The sequence below is a fragment of the Camelus dromedarius genome, chromosome 29 (assembly GCF_036321535.1).
Source record: "Camelus dromedarius isolate mCamDro1 chromosome 29, mCamDro1.pat, whole genome shotgun sequence".
Lineage (NCBI taxonomy): Eukaryota > Metazoa > Chordata > Mammalia > Artiodactyla > Camelidae > Camelus > Camelus dromedarius.
The window spans coordinates 13,004,384-13,028,895 of NC_087464.1; positions in this window are offsets into that span (position 1 = coordinate 13,004,384).

Consider the following 24,512-nt stretch of genomic DNA (forward strand, 5'->3'; position numbering starts at 1 on the left):
TTGTTTAATGGGTAAAGTTTCAGTTTGAGGAGATGAAAAAGTCCCGGAGACGGGTGGTAGTAATGGTTGCACAACAATGTGAATGCACTTAATGCCACTGAACTGCACGCTTAAACATAGTTAAAATAATAAATTTATCCTATGTATATTTTACCCCAATAAAGAAAGGAAGAAAGCTATTGTGAAGCTGGGTATGTGCTGTAGAGAGCTCCCCACTGGAGGCGTGGGATGAGAGGACCAGGGCTGGGCAGAGGATGACTGACACTAGGTAATAAGGTGGAGCCCCAGGAGGGGCCTCATGTAAAGCACACTGCACGTCCCAGTGAGGCAGGAGAGTGTGGACCCCTCAGCTGGAGAGGCGGGGGTACAGTACAACTGGATATCATTCATATGGGAATAAAACACCAAACAATACTCCATGTTCCTATGGGAACACCCATTTGTGTAAACACATAGCAAAAGATCTGGAAGCTTAACACTGTCTGTGGTGTCTTTCGGGAAGTTAAAGAAGAATTATAGCATTCCCTAAATGTTTGGGTTTTTTAACACCAAGAATATATCTATGCATTTATATAGGCATATGTTTATAGAATAACTTAAATAATTTTAAATGAGAAAAAGATGGTGCACTAGTGTTTTTTTCTTAATCATGTATTAACCCAAACAGTAGGATCTATTTTAACAACATCCACCAAAGGTTTTAGGTACAATCTTGGTTCGAGTCCTAGCAATCTTCATAGGCTTGCAGTTTTCCCCCTTGCAGGGACATCCCCCTTGACTCATCATTGGGGAACATATAACATGGGAGAGTTGTTCCCACTACTCTCCACTCCCCAGTTCTCACACCATCACTCAGCATTTTAAGTGCAGAACACTGAGGAGCTGCCAGCCTTCTCCGCCTCCATGCCAGACCCGCACCCCACCCAGGTCCATGCTGCAAATGAGCAATGCAGCTCAGCCCCTTTGAACTCTCTTATTTTGATCAAGGTGTTTTCGTGAGAAAAGTGGAACTAGGTTTTAGTAAAGGAGGCTTCCATCCTGACTCAGCCACTTATTTACTGTTCAGAGTTGGCATTTTATTTAAATCTCTGTGCTTCTGTTTCCTTGTTTCAAAACTAGTAATGATAACAATGACTGTTACTGTAGGGTTGTTGCAAAAACTAAAGGGGAATACAGATGTTTAAGACAGTCGGCATGAAAAAAATTGAGACATGGAAAATCCGTGTGATTGGTTGCAGACGGAAGGTCGTCTGGGTACAGCAGTTATTTCTCCAACTAAATTGTAAACTCGTCTAGGAGACTGTCCTCTGCTTCCCCCATGACGCTTTTAGGCTTGTCTTCTTCATGGGTTATCTAGCTTTGGTTTTGTTATGAAATGCTTGTCCCAGCAGATGGCAGAAGAGAACTGAGTCAGGAGAACCAGCCTGGGCATTTCAGTAGGCACAGTGAACCCAGTTAAAAGCATTCACACCTTAATGTGCAGGCTGAAACAGCTCTCGATGCTGATTTCACAATTGTTACTGAGCTTTCCTCACAAACTTGGGTGTGAAAAGTCAGGAGAGCAACCACTGTGTCAAAAATACCATGTCACTGAGAGTCACTTACTCACAGTTCCCTGAACATCTTTGAGGTACTGGAGACATAGAGATAAATACCAAATACTCCCCCAGGGAGTTCACAGTCTAGCTGAAATCAAGTAAGGAGATGCCAACTTGCATTTTGAAGGGCTGTACTATAATGACAGCAACTGCCTAATGTGACAGGATGCCAAGTTTGGGCTGCCTGCTTCAAAGCATCTTAGAGACATGGCCATGTGTCTCCAGCCCCACTGTCTCCATTCAAGCCCAGCTCATCATCTCTGGCCCTAGTGACTGCAGCAGCCTTCTAAGAGAACTCCCTTCCAGTCCTAGTCTTATCTCAAGTTCATCCTCAGGGCAATCTTTCTAAAATACAACTATGATTATATTGTACACCATCTACTTAAAAAGACCTAATGGCTCCTCACTGACCTCAGAATAATAATCTATACCCTTCATCTTCCTTATAAGGCCTTTTGTGCTCTGACCCCTGCTTTCCTCTCCTGCTTCATCTCTCCCCATCTCCCCTGCAATCTTATGTCAACCCAAAAGATTACTTTCAACTTCCCAACTTTTTTATCCCCTGCGGATCTTAGCCCAAGGTGTTTTTTTCTCTGCCTAGAATACCTTGAAACTAAAACCCATTCCCTCCAACCAGCTATTCTCCTTAATCTGGCTAACTGGTGTTTACCATTCAGTCTCAGATTAGATGTTATTTCCTCTGGGAAACTCTCCCTGATGGTACAAAACTGGATTGAACAAACCTGTGTACCCCATAGCACCCTCCACTTCCGTCTTCCTAACATTTGCCATATTTCTTCATACTAGAAATGTGCGTATCTTCCCCTGACTACTGGAAGCTCCTTGAGGATAAGAACTCTGTCCTGTTCAACAATGTATCCCCATTTCTTGACACAGTTCCTGGTACAGAGCAGCAATCAAAATTAACTGAGTAGGGAGGAGGGTATAGCTCAGTGGTAAGAGTACATACTTAGCATGCACAAGGTCCTGGGTTCAATCCCCAGTGCTGTCATTAAAAATAAATAAATAACCTAATTATCTCTCCCCCCAAAATAATTTTTTAAATTAATTGAGTAGAGGAATAAATAAATCATAAACCACACTTGATTCAGAGAATCGTAAGATTCTTGGGGCATGAGATTTCAGGAGAGTGGGTCTTCCTGTGTATGTCAGCCACAATTTCTATCAAGCTGTCAACCATAAATGCTCAAGACAGGTTGTTCTGGTGCAGATAGGCTGGAGACAGGGAGAAGATCAACTAATCAACCTTTCATCCACAGCAAAGAAGCTTCTATAAACTAAAAAATAAAAATAAAACTTTAAAAAGCAAAACACTTTAACAAAGAGACTAGTCCCAGAGTTTCCTGCATGATTAAGGGAACACACAAGGCATGGTAAGACGTCCAGAGGGAGACTTGCAGTGGTGAGAAGCTGCTACCATCCCCAGGGCCTCTTGAGACAAGAAGAGGAAGTACTGTCACTAGAGCCCAGGGCGAACAGGAACTCTGGAGGAAGGGCTGTCGGGGGAGTGATCCTTACGGAAGGATGCAACTACAGTCACGTGATGCCAAGCCAGAAGAGAGCAGAGGAGAAACAGCCAGGCCTCTTTTAAACCCACCCTCCATCTCCCCTGGTGCCTCCCATTGGCTGAAACTGAAAGCCAGCTGGGAGATGCAGTCCACGGGACTCAGTGGGAAGAGCATGCATCTGGAAGGGGGGAAAACAAAGAACCCACATCCTTATACCTACACCAGCATCCATGAGAGCAGGACTGTATTTTCTCTGTCCTTGGAAAAATGTAATTAAGTATAAAATATAGAGGTTTAGTGTTTAATTTTTTAATCCTTAAATACTTAAAAAATACAGATGAGCCCAGAAATAACATAATAAGCATAACACTCGTATACCTACAACCCAGATGTAACACATGAACTTTTACTCATGATTTTTTCAGTTTATGTTGTTTAAGGAAAAAAACTGCAGATAAATTTAGACGCACCCTCGTCTCTCCCTCTAATCCCTCCCTTCTGCCATAATCTCCTGAGATAACCACTAAGTTGGTATGTATCCCTCTAGTCACAATTTTGCTACAGATCTGTGTATCCATAAACAATATATAACATTGTGTTATATCACTTTGTAATTTACAGAGTGGTCCCATACAGTGTATTATCCTTTAGAATCTTTGAATCATCCACCATTAACCTTTTACTCCATCTGCTTTATTGTTTATTCTCCATCTGTACCCACACAGACACACATACACACTCACAAACATAGCACATAATTTTTTTCTGAATCATTTGAGTGTAAGTCATGCATATCATGCCCCAAATTACTTCAATGTACATTTCCTTAAAGACATTCTATTAGATAACTCTCAGTATAGTTAGCAACTTTAGTAAGTTTTAAATGATTTTTTTTAATCTTTCATTCTTTTTCTGATTTTTTCAATTGACCCAATAATGTCCTTTATAACATCCTCTCCCCTATCCTTACAGTACACAATCCTGTCTAGTCTCAGGTGTTGCATTTAGCTGTCTTGTGTCTGTAACCTCCATGAATCTGGACTGTTTACATAGCCTTTCCGTATTGAAATTTTTATTACATACCACCCCTCCAATTTTTAAATAGAATTGCCCTCATTTGAGGGTTTCTCTGATGTTTCTTCACTAGATTCACGTTATATACATTCTTGCCTGGAATAATACATGGGTGATGTGTTCTCAGAGTGTCACATTTGGAAGCACATGAGAATCCAAGAGAGGGAATGTTTTCTCTTTGTTTTAATAAAATATACAATAAATATGAAATTATTTTATCTTAACTGTGACTTGTTATGATTCTACAATCTGAAGATTCGTACTTAACAGTGTTTTCATTAAGCTAGACTCAAAAAGGCGTAAGAAAAAACTTTTTTCTTTCTTCCAGTCCCTTCACACGTTCTCTGCAGTTCTTTCCTCTCTCCTACCTGAAATCTCAGATAATAACTTAATAACTACATAGTTTTGAGTTAGTCAGATACAATATCAAAACCATGCATTTATTCAAATTCAGATCTTCCGTTCCATGGTTCAGAAGGCAGGCACCTTTGCCCACTATTAGCTGAAGTGCAGCTCTTCCCCAGAGGGCAGCCACTGCTTGTCACTCTGCTGCCAATCAGAAGCCCCTCTAACCACATCTCTTGATTTTAGATGTTCCAGTCATGACATACCTATCTTCCCTAGGCTCCTCCAGCTTCAGGAGACACATGGCAAGCTTTCCAGGTAACACCACTGAAGTGACTTTCTCTTGGGTTAAAGTGAGGGGGAAGCAACTTCCTGCTTCTCCTCCACGAGGGGTCCTAAGAACACAGCATAGCAATGACTCTCTCCTAAAAATTCCCTCTCTAAGCGTTTTCATCCTTAACCTCTTCTGTAGATCAGAAGGAGGTGATTGTCTCTTATTGTCAGGACCAGTTTTGCAATCTGTTAGCCTGCGTTTGTGACCAAGAGGCAAACTTTAAAATCTGGGTCATACTGTGAACTATTGAATTGTTCTTGACCTCTTGGTCACAGGAGAAACTAAAATGGGTCTTATTTTCACATCCAGTTAGCCATGTCTTTCATCTCTTCTAGAAAATTCTCAGTCATTATCTTTTTTAATTTTGCTTTCCACACAACCTCTCTTTCGCTTTTTTCCACCTTATAATCTTTCTGTGTGGCATTCTGGGTAATTTCCTCAGAAAAAAAATCTTCCAGTTCACTCAATATTCCTTCATCTGTGTTTAATCTGCTATATAACCCAGCCACCAAAGGTTTGGGGTTTTTTTTGTAATTCCAGTGACTATTTTTAATAATTAGAAGCTCAATTTGCTTATTTTCCAAATATACCTTTTCATTTTTAGCAGTATCCTCTTCTTCCATTATAGTTTCTTTCTCTAAAATCTATTTGACTACTTTAAAGATTCTTGTGTTATCATCTCTCTCAGATGATTACATAATTTCAAGTCCTTAGGGTGCTAATCCTGGCGCATGTTGTGCCTGCCAACCACCTCTCGTGGTGGTGGTTTATGTGAGTGTTGTCGTTTCTGCTGCTGCAAGCTAGTGCTTGCTGAAAGTCTCATGCACTTGAGGTTTCATATGAACGTATCCCTTCAGAGTAGTCTGCATTTGCTTCTGTTAACTATTGTAGAGAGTTTGTTGGTCTGGGCCATTCTATCTATAAGGCGCTTAGAGAAAAATTTGGACTCAACACTCATGTGTGACACGGGAATGGTTGTTTCCCTTTATCACAGGACACTTTTTCTCCACCCAGAATGTTAGGCATAGACAAGCTCCCTTACTGCTTTCTTGGGATAGTAGGAGTATTCTAGTCCCCTTTTATGAAGAAGGCAGCCACTCCCTGCAGTCGGGTTATATGCAGGAGGCTGTTTTAGTTCTTTGTGTCACGTGCCTCCTGTCACTGCAAAGGTGGTCAGTCACTACCCTCCTCCCACGTTCCTGGGGCCCATACCAAAGGCCAGTCTATCCTTAAGTCACTATAGAATTGGGTGGCATGCCTTGCTTTCCCTGTGAATTATCTCATTTTTGCCATCTGGTAACTTTTTTTTTCTTTAAGTTTGGCTGTATTTATATTTTTCCCAATGTTTTATTTTGAAATTTTTCAATAAGTTTAAAGAATAGTATGCTCAACATTTGCATACCCTTCACCTATAGTTAGGGCAGGGAAAGAGAAATGTTTGACTTCCTCTTTGCTGAAGTGCATGTTCGATGTTTCTGTCAACTTTTTCTGTTGAGTTGTCTTTTTTTTTTTACTGATTTATAAGAATTCTGGATACAAGCATTTGTCAATTAGCTATGTTGCAAATAACTCTTCCCACTCTGTGGCTTGTATTTTCACCCTCTTAGTGGTGCCTTTTGATAGACAGATGTTAGTTAATGAAGTTGGATTTGTCAGTCTATTCCTTCATGATTAATCACAGGGTTTTTTTGGTTCTTCATAAGAAAATGCTTTTTACCTTTATTCTATGTATTTGTAATAGAAGACATGGGTGTCCATTAGCTCAGTCCAGCATTTTGCCGAAACCTACCATACAAATTGTAAAGGCAAACAACATAGAAAGAGTGATAAACAATCAAGGAACTTGAGGTTTTAGTCCTCATGACCCCATCTACAGTATTTGTATGACCTACTGAAAACTACTAGTGTTTAGTTTAGCTTTGTCTTCAATCATTTGGTCACCCCATTACGTGTCTCCAAATCAATTAAATATTAATTAGTTTCCCAGGGGTTTTGTTAGCTGAGACCTCAGATGTACATCATACTCAATGAGAAAAAATTTTTAAGTATATTTACATTTGGATGTACTTCCAAGGGTAGAGGTTGGAGAAATCTGTTGCCAACATTATCCAGTTATAATGAGTGAAAAAGTTTAAAAGCAAAGAAGAAAGTCCCTTTACTCCTAAGAATTTCAGTTTTCTCCTTAATAGAATGATCATATAATTTATTACGCAAACCAAGACATTTTTGACAGTGAACGGAAGTGCTATTAATTGCTGTTCTGGAACCTGTTACAAACTGGAACTGTCCCCAGCATCTCTGCATGTAGTGGCTCTGCACAGTTGGAAAGTAGAGGAGCTGTACCAGATGATCTCAAAGATTTCTCTGCTCTCATGGTATTACCCCTAGGAGGGGGAAGAAATGGAAATAGTTGTATTTCTTTAAACTCATTTCCTACTGTGATAAATAGGTGTGTTGCCTCTTCTATTATATGGTCTAATTTTTGATAATCTATGCTATAGTGAAAATTTTAACAATTTAGATAAACTGCTAGGTAGAGGAATGTAAGACCAAGACAGGCTCAAGTTCCCTTTTCTTTTTCCCCAGAACGTGTAATCAAACTCACAACTCCAGCCATGAAGCTGGCTCACCATGCTCACTGAGAGGCCAGTCCAGGGTGTTGGGGGTGCTCTCTGTCTCTGGGTCCCCTCCTAGTGTGTCCACTGGGAATCTTAGTCCCTCAGAACCCCAGTTCTTACAGTTATGTCCTCCATGTCCCAGACACCTATGGCAGCCTGTAAAATTTCCTCACCTATGAAATAATGTTATGTGAAGAAAGTGGAAGAGGCACCAAGACTGAAAGAAAGAGAGAAAGAGAGAGAGAAAGAAAGAGAGAGAAAGAAGGAAAGAAAGAAAAGAAAGAAAGAAAGAAAGAAAGAAAGAAAGAAAGAAAGAAAGAAAGAAAGAAAGAAAGAAAGAAAGAAAGAAGGAAAGAAAGGAGGAAAGAAAGAAGGAAAGAAAGAAAGAAGAAAGGAAAGAAAGAAAGAAAAAGGAAGAAAGAAAGAAAGAAAAAGGAAGGTCAAGAGAACATAATTAGAACCCTTGAAACAGACAACAGACCCACCCCCATGTAAATGTAACTCGGAATTTGACAGTGTGGCGTTTCAAACCACTGGAGAAAGAAAGCACAATTTAAAATACAGTACCAGCATATTAGTAATCTATTGCTGCATTAAAAATTATGCCAAAATTTAGCAGATTAAAACAATACACACTTATCATCTCAGAGTTTGGAGGGGTCAGGAATCCAGATACTGCTTAGCTGGGCCTTCAATTTCCAGGGCATCCCTCAAGAAATCAAGGTGACAGCGGGGGCTACAGTCTTCAACTCAAGGTTCAACTAGGGCTGGATGCACCTCCAAAATCACCCAGTGGTTGTTAGCAGGATTCAGTTCCTCATGGACATCAGAGCGGGGGTCTCAGTTCTTTGCAGGATGTTGACCAGAAGCCGTCCTTACTTCCCTGTCACGTGTTTCTCTCCAACACAGCATCATGATGGCTTCATCAGAGCACGTAAGCCAAGAAGGCAAGAGAGAGAAAGCGAGTGGCAGAAAGAGAGACTCAGCAAGGTAGAAATCACAGTCTTTCATAACCAAATCACAGAAATGACATCTCATTCCTCTTGTCATATTCTCCTTTTGAGAATATTCTCATATTGTCACATTCTAGGCATGAGGTCTAGCCCAAACACAAGAAGAAGAAATTACACAAAGGAGCAAGTTACCAAGAGGTGGAGAAGACTGGGAGCTGTCTTAGAAGTCTGCCTACCACTAGGTCTTACCCTCAGTCCAAAATTCCTCTTCCCAGTTTTCCCCAGGAGACCTAGCAGTGCAAATTGGACTGCAGATGACCTTCCGCTAGTCCTGGTTCCATACGTGGCAACCCAGACACACTGATTTCTACCTCCCAAAGGTATTCCACTATCCTCTACCAGTCACACAATCAAATTTAGCCTGTGTTTTCAGAAACTGAAAATGGCAGACAGTTGGAAAGAAAGCTTATCTAAAGTTAATTAAGAAGCATTAAGGATGCTGCCAGTTTCTTAAATTCTATCCTTGGATAAAAATAAAATCTTCATTCGGTTTGTCCAGTCCACTTGACCCAGAGCCCAACAAAGGAGTATTCCTGTTCACACTCACTGAAGCCACACTGTCTTCCTGAAAGAGTTATCTTGGCCCTAGGCTGTAGCTCAGCTCCTGCAGAGGGACTTAAAAGGAAACAACAGTTCTTGGTCCAAAGCAATAAAAAGACAAGTGAGTCATAACAGTCTGGATTCTCCACCAGCATAAGCAGTTCCGTGAATCGTCTTTGTAAAAACCCTGCCTCTCTATCCCAAGTTGCTCCAAGTGCCAAAACCTTCCATTCAAGAGTTTTATAACTCAGCCCTGTGCTCACAAATGTCACTGCACATAAGAGGGCCTTTGATCTCTAGCCATGCCCAAGCCTGTGGTCTGCAGCGAAGCGTGGTTTGATAGCTATCTGAAGAGAAAAGCGCTTGGGTTTCCTCTCGTCTATTTCTATTCTACTTTTAATAGGCTGCTTAGCCTCAGGCATCTGCCCTCTGCCCTCCCAGCTTCCATCTCAACCAGAAGTAAAACAGGCCTATGGTTCTGTGCTGTGAGAGCTCATGAAATAACAATAGTGGTAGCAGATACTCGTAGAGGGCTCACTACGTGCCAGGCGCTGTCCTAAGGCACTGATGCAGGCAACCCCACGTAGGAGGTTTTCACAGACAAGGAAACGCCAGCACCGAAAGGCAAAGTGACTAAATGACAGAGTCCATAGGGGATTTGAAACCAACCGGCACATCCCCAAAGGACGTCTTGCCTGCTGAACAGTAACACACCCCTCCACTGAAAAGGCAAAATATGAAGTCAGATATGTGAGTCCCCTTTAATAAGGGAGAAGCTTTGGAACAAACCCCATAGCTCTAAAAGCACTTTATTTTTCCGGGTGCTGTGCTAGAAATGCCTCAGTAAGAAGACTGAATGTACAAACCTTTGAAATAAACCAAAATCATGAGCTGATTAATCAAATTGAACTGAGGTCCCCATATCAGACTAAACTATGCTCTGGGAGCAGATTTCTCCTGTTGGGGTCCCCCCAGCCCCCATTCAAGATAAAGACACAGGACTCTATTACTGTCAGATTTCTTTAACAAGAGACTTTCTCTACTCATCTGAATTGGAAGCCTCTGAGTTTTTAAAGTATGTTGTTGTTAAGGGGAGGAAATTCACCAAATATGGCTAGGTCAGAAGAGATTGGCAGTTCATAAATAAGACCTAAATTTTCTCATTTCGAACACAACTAAATTCAAAAACTAGTTATTCAAAGGTAAGTCCAGAGTAGTTTCTATCTACAAATAGCTCCTGTAATGAAGACTTCCTTCCTTCTCTCAGTCCAGGTCATGGGGTGGATCCAGGACCCTCCCCAGGAACAGGAGTGGGCATGTGTGTGCTATGGCGAGCCCACACCTCACCCTAGTCAAGGTGATGGCTTCAAGGTTGGTCACGTGGCCAGGGCTGGGCCAATAAGAGCCCCCACAGTTTTGCTGGAGTGATTGAGAAAGAAGTGTTTTTATAGTGGACTTTCTAAGCAGGTAAAATACAAGCTGTAGCTGCTCCAGACCATCACACTAGGGACAGCCTGCCTGAAAAGGGAGCCAATAGAGAAGGAGCAGATAGACAGATTGCCCATGATTTTCTTAGAGCATTTGAATCCAGCTCTACCTGAACATCCTCCTATGCTGTGGAGATATTTTTAATTCTTTTTTTGGGGGGTGGGGGGTAATAAGTTGTATGTATGTATGTATTGATGGAAGCACTGGTGATTGAACCCAGGACCTCGTGCATGCTAAGCATAAGCTCTGCCACTGAGCTATATCCTCCCCACTCTTTGTGTTTAAATCTGTGAATTGGGATTCTGTCCCTTGCAACCTGGAGTTCTGACCAGTACAGAGGAATAGATCAGCTTCCACCTCCTGTTCAGTTACCACTGACACCACAGGTAGTGTGAAATGAACACTCGTGAGAGCTGGGCATTTCACAGCCACACCCATACGCGAGGTGTGTCTGCGCAAGCAATCCAACAGCCATGCACAAAGCTGGAGCAGACTTAAAGAACTAGGAAGGCCCACCCTCCGTCTAAAGGTCATGTGAAGATGGTCTAGAGAGATAATAAACAGCACCCCCCCACACACACACCCCCACACACCCAGGAGGCAAAAACACCACGTATATTTTCTTCTTAGAGGAAATAACCACAGCAAAGTATGGCTATGAGTCAGTAACTGACTACAATTAGGGGCTTTTCCCCCCTCAGTAACATCTGAATTAAGGGAGAGGGCGCAGGCGCAGCCCAGTACTTAGTAAAGAAGTAACCGCATCTTGCTTGATGTTTCCAGTGACTCAATCCCTGAAGAACAGGTCCCTGCAAGTCAGGAAAAAAGCTTCCCAGGAGAATTTAGTACCTAAGTAATTGGGAGTTTCCTCCTCTCTATTGGAGTCAAAATAAATTTTCCTTAGGTCTTCCACTTTGGGGCCCACCATAACTCTTGGAGTTCCCCATTTTTATTTCAAAAATTTTATTATGCTTTATATATAATACATAGAGAAAAGTGTGTAAAACTTATAGGTACACTTTAAAATAACAGTTAAACAACAATGTACCCACCCCTTGGGTTAAGATACATATTGCAAGTCATTTTAAATTCCATGATGTGTCCCTCCGTAACAGCATCCTGTTCCCCCTCACTCCCTGGAGAATGAAACACTATCCTGACTCTAATATTAAGCATTCTTCTGCATGTAAAAAATGTTGTAGCACAAATACATGTGTCCCTAAACAATGTATTATTTCATTTTGGAAAACTCAGTATAAGCACACCATGGAAGGAACAGGCAGTATCGCCTCTTTTAGATGAAGACTCCCAAGAAAAGCAAAGCTAACTGAGTCTCTGAGTCACAGTCTGGCTCCAACTTCCACCCCTTCTGGTGAAGGTGGAAGGGCCAGGTCTTGTCAGTGAGTCCTCGGAAACACAGAGCTCACCATAGTTGGGCATCAGGCAGGACTGGAGTGTGGGCCAGGCACAGGACGTCCAGCATTCTAAACAGACTATTGAGTATTTTCTGCTTCTGAACCCATGACTTCTCGCCAGCTGTCAGGAGTAAGTGGAAACAGAAAAATTCTGTGCAATGAAATGAATGTTCTCAGCAGATCTAAGTGGCAGTACATGTTAAAAATTTCATTAGTATATGGTCAAGACAAGCCACGTTAAGAAGAGAATACGTAACAGATACACACTACTATACATAAAATGGTTAAACAACAAGTGTCTACTGTACAGCACAGGGAACTATATTCAATATCTTGTAATAACCTATAATGGAAAAGAATCTGGAAAAGAATAGGTATATATGTATAACTGAATCACTTTGCTGTACACCAGAAATGAACACAACATTGTAAATCGACTATACTTCAATTAAAAACTAAAAGGATAAAAAGGAGAGAATATAAAACTCAGACATGTTGTTCTCAAGTTGAAAGAGAAGTAAATGGCAGTGGGGGGTCTTGCTGATGGCAGCACTCAGCCTGTCTTCAGGTCCACCCCTCCCATGCATACCAGCTGGCCACTGCAGCACAGCTCATTCTGGAATCTTCTGCTGCCATCCTCCAGGGGACTCCTCGTCTTCTATAACTCCGTCTCCTAATTCCTATGGCCCATGTCTTCCTTGATTTGTTTTCCATTTCTGGTGGAGTACATCCCCCTTGAGATGAGCTTCTTGAAAAAGATTGCACAGGACATAAAGGCTTCAGGATTTTGTGTGCCTGAAAATGTAGTTTTTCGACTCTCAAATTAAATGATAGTTTGGGTATAGGATTCTAGGATGGAAACCATTTTCCTTCAGAATTTTGAAGGCACAGCTCAATTATATTCTTGCCTTCAATGTTGCTATTGAAAAGCCCAAATCCACTTTTGTTCACAATCCTTTTTATTTATTTTTTCTCTTTGGAAGCTTGTGGAAGCTTCTTTTTGTTACCAATGTTCTGAAATAGCATAGTGTGTGCCTTTTTGTAAGTTGATTTTTATCCATTTTGCTGTGCATTCAATGGCCCCTTCCAATCTGGCAACTTACATCCTTCAATGCAGGGAAATTTTCTCAAATTATTTTTTGATGATTTTGCTTCCTCTGTTTTCTCATTCAGGAAACTCGTATTATTTAGATAGGAGATCTCCTAAACTGATCCTTTAATTTTCTTATATTTTTATTTTTGTTTCCATTTCTATATTTTCAGTCTGTTCTGGGGGTGATTTCCTTTTCTTCCACTGAGTTTTTTAATTTCCAGAAGTGCTTTTGTCCTTTGAGTGATTCTTTTTTATAGCCTCGTATTCCTTTTTCATAGACACTCTATCCTCTCCTTTCCTTCAGAGGCTTTTAATTATAGGTTCTTGTTTACTACTTTTTTCTCCCTGTCCTGTCTCTATATTCTCTAAGTTACTATTGTTCCATCTTTTCACCACAACCTATCACGATAGTGACTTTTCTCAGATATCTAGTACTTTTTGTCAATCTACTCAACATAACCAGAAGAGAAGAAAGCTGGTTGAAAGCTCTGAGCACCTCCTGAGCTTTGCTGACTTTGAACTTCATTGTAGGATTGTATTGGTGGTCCCTTTGTGGTAAAACCCTGATGTCCTTATATTTAGGTCTTTCGTCTTAGGCTGGTCAATTGCTCAAAGAAGAGCCTTCCAATCCACTGCCTGGAGATAAGAGCCCCAGTTCCAGGATTCCGGGAGCCAACTGGAAGAAAAGGGGAAGGGGGATCCCTTCATTCTGAATTTAATGTACATATAGTCACTTAATTTCTCTGGTTTGGGTACAGAGTTAATTTGGTATAGTGCCCACACATACAAACATGTCTAAAGTTTCCCATCCAGAAGCCCACTGTTCTATCCTGAGACTAAACGTCCAGATCTCTGCGAGGGTGGCTAATGGGCAATCATGAATGACAGGGCACCATGACTACTGTTCACAGCTTTTCAAGTTCAGAATCTTCAACTGCATTTCCTTTGCTCTTAGATGATTTGTTCCCATTGACTGCTGAAGTGTGGTCCACACAAATGCTGAAATGTGGTCAGTGTGTGTCTACATTAAGCTCTTCTGTGAATGCCCTCTGCAGAATCATCCCTACAAATGCCTGTGAGAAGTGTATGTGAATGTCTTCTCTAGCCGGGGTGGAAGGGATAGAGAGTCCTTGGCTGTAAGTAGTAAAAGAAGAACTCCTAGGTTACATGTGGCTAGAAAAATCTCTCCCATTACCCAAGACCATTCCATCTGTGATTGGTTTCTGTGCCTTCTGCAATCAAAAGTTCCCCCTATGGTTAAAAAAAGTTCTACTTGCTGCCTTTCTAGGGCTTTTTCTGGCTAAGTGTTCCATGTCCACATAGACATGGTTCAGATGTTCATCTACATCATCTCATATGTTCCCTGTGAATTAGGAAGATTGGGTATCGTTGTTGTTGTTATTATTGTTGTTGTTGTTATTCTTCTTCTTTTTCTTCTTCTCATTATTATTACCACCCTTTTACAGAAGTGAAAACAGGCTCAGAAAGGTGGCAGGACTTGTCAAAGATCAGATTACATGCAACAAGCAAAGGCAGGGTTACAACCCAGGTATTCTGCCCCATAGATACCTCTGTCCACTGTGCCACCACGGCCTCAAGTAAATTAGCAGTCTCCTTGGAACATATGCACTTGAATTTTCCCCGAACAATTTTAAGGAGGAGAAAACTTATCATCAAACTTGAATAAGGGTTGTGATCTCTTTTCACAATTTGTGCTTTTTCTGGGAGGCAGAAAAATCTGAATGATTCATTTCAGGGACCTGGAGCTCTTGCTCTTGAACTATAACACTGAAGCCACCATATGATGTGGTGACTTGAGGTGACAGGATGCTCAATGAGAACTTATGCTGCAGACGAGTGTGACTTCATGACCAAACCAGCTTCCATTTTACTCTGTGCCTCAGCCAGCCCAGCTTTGCCCTAATGTTTGACTTCCTCATGTTCAACTTAGCATGATCAGCACCAAAAACAAGTTGCAACTGTCCTGTCCTTTGAGTTTTACTTAATTACAAAGAACACTATTAGTACTGAGGAAGGTACTCATTTTATTAAGCTTCCAGAACCCTGGTTCCTCTAGTTTAACTATCCGGATTACATTAAAGATAAATACCTAGGAACATCTAATGTCCAAAAAGCCATGTGTAAACTGTATTTTTACAACTTGGAATATAGTTCCCCATAGGGAAATTGTACTGTGCTTTTTAAAGACATGACTAAACAAAGAAATAAATGCTCCCAGGTCAGCACACCAAAGCCTGCCAGGCTTGTTTTTATCCCATAATGTATCTAAAGTATAATGCTAGTATTAGGATTTCAGATACATTTGGTTCTGAGCACTAAATGTTGTTCTCGTAGGAAGACACATTCTCCAAGTGGAAACATCACTGATGCCTAAACAAAACAAGGAAAGGCAAGACTCCTAACATTAAGCCTTTCATGTTTTAAAACACATTAGCTCATTCCATTTGCAGGATAGCCCTTTGAGGAAAGAATTAAAGAGACCAAACCTCAAAATGGTTAGCAATATTTAGTGTATGTTAATAAAATGCTTAAAGACATGAAACTAACAAGTGGCAGAGCCAGAATTTAAACCCACATTTAGCTCAGCCTGCTCTTTCTTCTAAGCTTATGTACTTCCCTAGACTTACAGCCCAAATACTCTGAAATGAGAACAACTTATGCCCAACAGGGTGCAGTAAGGGATGAGATGGATGAAGACAGGTACTCCAGAGCAGGGAATCTCAAAGTTGACCATGCATCAGAATCATGCGGGAGGGCTTGTTAATCAAGAAGTCTCGGCCCCACCCACTCATGTGTTTCCAACTCAGTAGGTCTGCGTTCGGACTGAAATTTCGTATTGCACACAAGTTTTCAGGTGAGGCTGATGCTGCCGGTGCAGGGACACTACTTGGAGAACTCATCCAGTCTTCCCTAATAAGTCATCTCAACAAATAGCCAGTCCCTGAAGCAATGAACTTCATAACCGGTAACAAGGGATAAAATTCACTTAACTCTTGAAGATCTATAATTATGATTAATACACAAAGGAAACTAGCAGATGAATTTGCTTCCGTGGAGATACAATATGGAAAGGAAACAAAGGCTCTCAGCAAGATCACTCTCCATGCATAAATTTCATTTTCTCCAAAGAAAAAAAGAAGCAAACAATGCAGAAAATCAATAGAGAAATGGCTTTGAAAACAGAAGCAGTAAGAAGAAAGGCGAAGGTAGAAACAGTATGATAACTACAAAACAATTGAGTTTCTGCTGTTTTTCTTTTCTCAATGCCTACATTGAAGTTTAATCAGTAAACATGCATTTATTGAGTTCTTATGGTATGCTCAGGGATGTGTAGAAAAAAGTATGGGGCATGGCTCTTGACCTCTAGAAGTTACAGTGATGCCTCATGATCAGTTTCTTGAATGCCACAAAGTGACATTCCCAAATAAAACTAATTCCTTAAAGTACTTAAATTCCATTTATTTGGAGTGTACTTTTTATTTTAAAAATATTTCTAAAACATACAACTTCCTATGATTTCAAACCAAGCACAAAGAACATGGTTTAAATTTTTCTTGATGATTCTAGGCCATATTGCAGATCTCTATTTTTGGAATATTAAGTAATGACCATAGGATTTAATGAGGGGTACGTGGCTGTTTGTCCTGCTTAACATAACCCAAGTCCAGTCTTACTATTTGGGGGTTTTCTATCTTAATCAGTTGACACTTTATTTCTGCCTTCATTGGTCCAACTTCTAATACGTCCACTTCACCTCTTTGAATTTACTGTTTCTTCTCTACCATGGATTAGAAACTTCATACTTTGTAAGAAGCAAGACTAAGAGAAAACAGCTCTGAGCGAGGGCCTGAGTTTCTTGCCTGTGAATCACGTGAGCTTTAGGGTCTGGCCTTTGTGACTTCATTTTTGACCAGCTCGCAAGTGATGCTGATGCTGCCAGTCCAGGAACAACACTTTGAGAACTCATTAGAGCTTCTCTAAGGAGTCATCTCTATGAATAGAAACATTTCTTCCTTCTTCTAAATTATCCTCTCAGTGGGCACCAGCTTGAAAGCTTCCAAATATACCTTCACTTTGAGAGGATGATTGGCTCAATCCGCCTGGATCGTTCCTTTCTCCTTCCGGACAAGCCCTTTCAAGATCCTACTTTCATCTTCTGAAATTTTCCAAATACTCAGTATAGGATAATATTCCCTGGCCCGAAATTTGTGTCACCTAATTATTAGATGAATAAATAAATAATGTATCAATCCACGTCTATTATTGAGCATTTCCTACAAGACAGGTACTATTTAGATACTTACATTTATCTCCTTTAATCTTCATACCCATCGTATGAACTAGGAATGCATAGCCCGTATTCTATGCTGAGGAAACTGAAACTTGGGGACATTAAATGACCCACTCATTCAAGGTCATATTTAATGAGTGGCATAGCTGGAATTCCAACTCAAATCTTCAGATCCCAAATCCAGCATGCTTTCCATTAGACCACAGCTCCTGCCCTGTTGAGAGTAAACTGAATATTGGTATGCAAATGAAGAGGTTATGGTTTTAAATGAGTCAAACTCATGTAAGCATAATGGCCCCTCTACATCACACCCATGGCAGACAGTGTTCTTTCCTGCTGCATATGGAATCCTCAGAATCCTTTTTAACTCAGTATCTCTAGTAGCCAGACCTAATCCATTGGAATAGGCACAGAATACACACCCATGTGCCTTAGCTTCACTTACTTGGAAATTTCATTTTGTGGCATCCAACTTAGAAATATTCCACCTAGAAAGTGAAAAATAAGATGGTAGTTGAAAATGCAGATAGATAAAGTTGGGGAAGAGAGATTCGGCAGAACTGACAGATGATTCCTTATCCTAGATCAGTGGTTCTCAACCAGGGGCAAGTTGAGCAATTCTGGCACCCACGGTGATACCTAGGAATGTCTGGAGACATGTTTCGTTGTCACAACTCGGGGGTGGGGGTGGGCTGTGCTACTGGTACCTAAAGGGTAGAGTCCAGGGACGCCGCTGAACATCTTACAATGTGCAGGACTCTCGGGTCCTCCCATAGCAAACAATTATCCAGCCCAAAATGTCAACAGTGCCACAGGTGAGAACCTTGCCCTCTGTCACAGCACACGTAAAGGAGGGAGCAGAGCATAGCTCCTCACAGATGCCTGCTGCTTCTCTCACATTAGTAAAATAAAGTTGAGGGAACTGAAAGCACGGGTTTATGATCTGCTTCTGGTTGCTCACACCTAGTGCAGAGGTCACACAGTTTTCAGTTACAGCTGGCTGCTGGATCCTTTCATTTTCTTCCAACCTAGATGACCTGAAGAAATAAAATGCTACCCACACATCCGGTATCAACATAGCTTTTGGCTTTAATCTCCCAGTTTCTATTCAATCAAGACAACAGGGAAGGATATTAAAGGAAAAGGGAAACTGAAGGGTGGGGGAAAGAGCTGACTAGACTCTCCAAGGAAAACCTCCCCCACGACCAGACTGGTTCTCAGCGCAATCGCGTCGACACTGATGCTGTGAGCATGCTTCCTGTAATTCAACAACCTTCCCACTCCAAGTGTGGTGTCCAGAGCAGCAGAAAGGGCAGCACCTGGTATCTCCTTAGAACTGTAGAATCTCAGCCCTCTCCAGGCCTCCTGACTCAAAACCTGCATTTTAAGATCCCCGAGTGATTTGTATGCACATTCATGTTTGAGAAGCACTGCTCTAGGGTTTCCAAAAGGCAAAATAAAGCTGCAAAGTGAACAGCTGCAAAACAGATGCAAAGCAAATCACGTGGTGTAACATATGACTTCTCCAGGGGATTTATGACTCTCTGTGGACGGTAGCTTGTAATATAGAAAACAGAAATTTGAAGGAATACGTGCAGAAAGTCAATGCCACGTTATTTCTTTTTAATTGCTCTAAAGGGATCCACCTTGGGTTAGATTAAATGTAGTGCTAGTACCTGAAACAGCTTCATGCACCTAATGAGTGTGCAAGTGTTTGGGTGTTTGTTTTTTCTTTTTCTCAAAAGAGAACAAAGATAGAATTTATATTAGGGGGTAGGATGTATAGCTCAGCGGCATAGTGTGTGTTTAGCTTGCACAAGATAGTGGGTTCAATCCCCAGTACCTCCATTAAAAACAAACAAACCAACCTAATTACCTACCGTCCCCCCCAGAAAAAAAAAATCTATACTGATCTTTGACGAAATTAGGTTTGATTTGATCAGTATTTTCAACACATTTCGTAATACCAAAACTTTGTAACAAGAAAAATAAAAGTGTCCGTGTTGTAAGTAACCTAGAAAATAAAGTGAATGGATCAGGTTGAACTTCACGTCCTCTCTCAAGGCACCCACATTGGCTTGGCATCACTCATTTAAGAAATATTAGGTCCCAGAATCTGTGCAAAGGAGACTTTGAAGGAATGCAGCAACCACTGCTGCAAAACGTCGCCTGAGATTAAGTGCGGCAGGCAGCCCTTGATAACTGAGATGGAAAGGGGAACAGAGCTGGGGGAGGAGTCAGTCGGACTGAGAGGAGCAGGAGGAGGGGGAGGAGTTCTGGATGCAGGAGTGGATACGCCGGTGGAGCCCGGGAGCCGGGCCGCACGGGGTCTGGGGGCAGGCCCAGCCTGACTCACACGCTTCCCTGCAGGACGGGCCATGACTCTGCCCGGTGAAGATTTTCCAAGGACAACGTCGCGCAGTTCTGCAGCCTCTTTCCCACGAAGCTGTGCACAGTCCACGAAGGGGAAGACTCCGGAGAGCAGGTCTAGGAAGGGCCGCTAGAGACCGCGCTCGGTCCCTTCCCCCAGGGAACGACAGGGCCTGAGCAAGAGTGTGGCTTTGTTCAGCCCAGGACTGTGTGTTTTTTTCGTAACATCGGCATTCTGCCTGGGGCTCTCTGCCTAGGCGGGCAGATCAAACACCAGCCTTGAAGTCAGAGCACCCCGTGGCCCCTGCATCGCAAAGGGTGGGTGGGACGCTGGGTGGCCCCTCAGAGCCCCTCCTGGGACTCCCGGGTCTCTTCCCAGGCTTCCCCTGGGGAAGAAAACTTGGTTCTTTGTAAGAGGCATCTGCCCTCTGACTTCACTAAGATACTGAAGCCCTGAGAACTGATTTGGAAAGAAAGCAAAGGTGGAGCAAGAGAATGAACCTCAGGGCTCAGCAAGCAGCCTCCTTCCCTGGGAGGCACCTGAGCCCTGGGACTGCTCCCCAGGAGGCTGGCAAGAGTCGGCGCTATGAGAGGAGCCCATGTGGAAGAAATCAACGGGGGAAATGAAGCAGAGGTTTCTACAGGCTGCCCCGCCTGAAAGAGTGTTCAGAGGCCACTGAATTGTTAAAGTCACTGGACATCTAAAACTGTGGAGTGAGGACTCAGATAAAGCCATGACAAGACAGGCAGGAGAAAGATGCTCCTAAAATGTTTCCTGAGAAATTCTGAGCCAGTGGATCACAATCCTGCCCCCAGGGCAGAGAGACCTGGCCCTTCCATAGGGAAGGGAAATCACACCAACATATATGAGCACCCCTCCAAGCACTGGGCGTAGCGCTCTCTGTGTTTTGTTGCTCAGTAACCTAACAGGCCAGTGAGGCAAATATAAATATCTTCATTTCCCTGATGTCAACATAGGGACTGGGAGACGTTAAGTCATTTTCCAGGGTCGGCTGGTAACAAAGTAGCAGAGCTATGGTGCATATTTGTTTGATTTAACTTAAAAACAGATAATACAGTCACATTTTCAAAACTTATAAATAGATAATAGTCATATTTTTCAAAAACCACAAAGCACAGAAAGATATACAATTAAGAAGTCTGTTGTGCCTACTGAACCCCAAATATTTAGTTGCCCTCATCCCTTGTCTCCTTTGCCACATACACAGGTAACCTCCATCATTTGTTCCTTGTTATACACTTTTAGCATTTCCATTTTAGTGTGCCAGATAATAAGTATATATATTCTTATTTTACATACTGCTCTATGTCTTGCTTTTTTCACTTAACAAGATATCTTACAGATCTTTCCATATCAGCACATTAAGACCTTCCTCATTCTTTTCCTTTTACAGCTGCACAGTAGTCCATTGAATGGACATACCATAGTTTAATTAACCAGTCCTCTAGTGGTGAACAGTGGGTTGTTTCCAACCTTTTGCTCCTGTAAACAGTGTTGCAATGAATAGCTTTGTACTCACATCATTTGGCACATGTCAGAGCCAGGAGCCCACATCTTTCTAGCTCTAAACAGTTTATGTTCCCTCCACTCCAAAGCTGACACAGGACTCATTATATATGCCAGCTCTGATGAGTAAATACTCATCCCTCCTCCCTCCCTACCCCCACGACCTTCCTATTTTCCTTTTCTAGTTATGAAGTCTATTTGTATTTGTACAGAGACTTGGACAGAGAGTACTTGCTATTTTATCTCTTTCTGTGGTTGCTTCATTTCATTCTTTAAATACCAAGTGTGACTATAACTGGGTTGTACTGGAGATAAAATCTGCAGATGTTGTTCTGCATAAGCATGGAATTTCTGCTACCAGTTGGATCACACTGTTTCATACATGTGCCAGGGAAGTTCAAATCCTGCATACCATAGCCTCAACCAGGCTTGGATCCCTGCCTAGAACTGGAAGGAGGATCAGCTAGAGGCGGTCTGCTGCTGTAGGGGACCACATCCTCCTTCATTTCTGGCTGTTGACCTAAAGGGACATGAAATGAATAGAGGCAGCATCAGGCAGGCCACGAAAGTCTGCATTCTGGGGAAATAACATGCATCACGCAACCTTGCATCCTTGGCATCTGGGGTCGTTCTGTCATCTCTTTTTACACTTAGATTTTCAGATTTGCCTTTCAAGATACCTTTTTATCTCTCAAAACAGGATTTGGCGATTAGGGAGAGTACTGGGTGGGGCCGGTGGGTGGGACCAGCACTAGAGAACGGTAGGTTGTTTTTTCAGTCATATGATTCCAGCTACCGTCTGCAGAGCTAACTGAGTTGGGTTCACCCTGTTTTGGATGTGGTTCATTCCGAGTCCCCACTCTTGGGAGCTTACTGTATGCCAGTCACTATGTTGATGAGTGACAGAAGGCCCAGATGCTCTGGTCTGAAAGAAGATTCAGGCACGTAGCAGATATTGTCAATGCAGATCAGTTCAAAGTGATACCAGGCATGATATAGGCAGAGAAGTAACGCCCGAGGTCTCATCTAGCTCAGAGGAAGGATGCTTAACCCGGAGGCGGGAGCGGGAGTGGGGGGCAGCAGGAAGGCTTCTTTGGGAAAATAAAGCTGAAGTAAGTCCTGAGGAGTAGCAGGAGGTGCACCAGCAAAGAAGGTGAAGAGAAAACAGCATAAACAAAGGCCCTGAAGGGTAAGTAGGTAGAAGACACTGTGACCCAAATCTAACTTTTTTTTTTTATTTAATACTCGAAAAATTGAATAGCAAACTAGCAGCCCACCTGGAGCAAGTTTTAAAGGCGAAAATGGAGGTAAATTTGAATTTGATTCCGTAGTCCTTAAATATTATTCATTCCTTGTGTTCTTACCATAGTTAGATTGCCCTTTGGTGATAAGCTTTCCCTGATCCTCTTCACCAACCTCAGAACGTTTCAGGCGGACAGAGTTCCAGGCAAGCTTTTCTCAACTGCCTCAGCTCTTCTATCTCTTATCTCTGACCCATGACTGTTTTCTTGTAATCACAAGGACGGCCAGAGTTTGCCTTTTTAAAACCGCCACCAGTGCTCTGAACTTACGCAATTCCTGTATCTTTATTCCAGCTGTTGACTGCACCAGGGCAAGTCAACAGCCTTCTGGAAACCTGTAGGACAGCCCTTTCCCCCCAGGAATGGAGATGCTGGAAAGCTTACAAAGCTCGCATCGCTCTGGGAGTGTAACAGGCCAGTATTAGCATCAGAATAATGATCACTATCATATCTCCAGGTACTAGTTGATCCTCTAGATGTGGTTGCGAAATGCATGTCAGAGATTCTCCGTGAAAGGTGGTTTTACAGATGGTCTTCTGATAACAGTAACGCCAGTAACAGGAGCTGGCATTTATAGAACGCTTGCTGTGTTCCAGAGACTGTTCTAAGCCCCTTAAAGATCACCCCTTAACAGTTTTATCTCCTTTAATCCCCAGACCTCCTTCTTAAAGCCTGACAGGCTGCCTAGTGAAAGTTCAGGTGTCCTTGGGTTCGAATCCTGCCTCTGCCACCTACTACTTTTATAATGTCTCTGAACCTCAGCTTCCTTATCTGTGAGTGATATCATAATACCTTCCTTTCAAAAGTAAGTGAAATGATATGGTTCCCAACACATAACAGATTAAAGCACCTGACACACAACAAGCTTACAATGAGTGTTACTTACCTTCTTCTAAACAGATGATACTTTTATTGAAAATCCTTCAACTTTCAAATAATTTAAGTTGGAAAACAGTCCAGTGCTTTCTGACAATGATATAATTATATCACATCATTCCTCCAAATAGCAGAAGAAAAATCTGGTTTTTTTTTCTCTTCTGGGGTCTGTATTTCTTAAACAAGACTGTGATTATGAGGAAAGAATGCATTAGAGCAAACCCAGGAGCCAGTTAAGGACATATTTCCTAATCTGGGCTCTACCCATTCAGGGATCCTCGCCCCACCCCTACTCCCACCCCCATGAAGTCATCAGAAAAGGAAAAAAACGCTTGGGCTCTGAGATCCTGTCCAATTTTAGCTCTAGGTGTTAGGGTCATGTGGAAGTGGCAAGTTTTTGAAATGCTGACATGCTGACACTTAAGCACATGGCCGGATCCTGTTATAGCTCAGAGAAAGTATATAAAGAATTTGGCCTTGGGTGAGATTTCCAGAATGAAATAATGCCCAGCATGATGTAAGGGATAAGGTTTTGAGGTGTAAAGTCTGGGGTTTGAGTCTCAGTGTCACACTTCTAGGCTGTGTGACCTTGGGCATGGGGGAATTGTCCCCTTTACTCTGTCCCTGTGCTCACCTGTAAAATGCAGACACTAGCATCCTCTTCACAGCATCCTTGTGCTGCCCAACAAATGTCCATTCTCTTCTCCTTTGTGGTCAAAAGCTCTCTCCACATAAATCTCTGGGGACTCCTTGCTCAGCCCAGCTGCAACCCCGAACACTTAGTAAATTGTTGGAAATCCACTTCCATATACTATTTCATGTTTCTTTAAGGGGTCTGTGTTGGAATTGTTTCCAGGCTTACAGCGTGCGTCCCACGGAAAGGGGACAGTTTTCCTTCTTAGTTCCTGCTCAAACAGCCTCACCGCCACTGACATCTGTCGTGTAAACCGCGGCACAGCAGCTTCTCCATCACACGCTCCACCTCCAACCTCCTTTTTGTTTCCAGTGGTGACAGGCTTTCATCTTTCTGAAAAAATTTCTCCATCTCCGATTGGGACCATCCCAGTCCCTTTAGTGC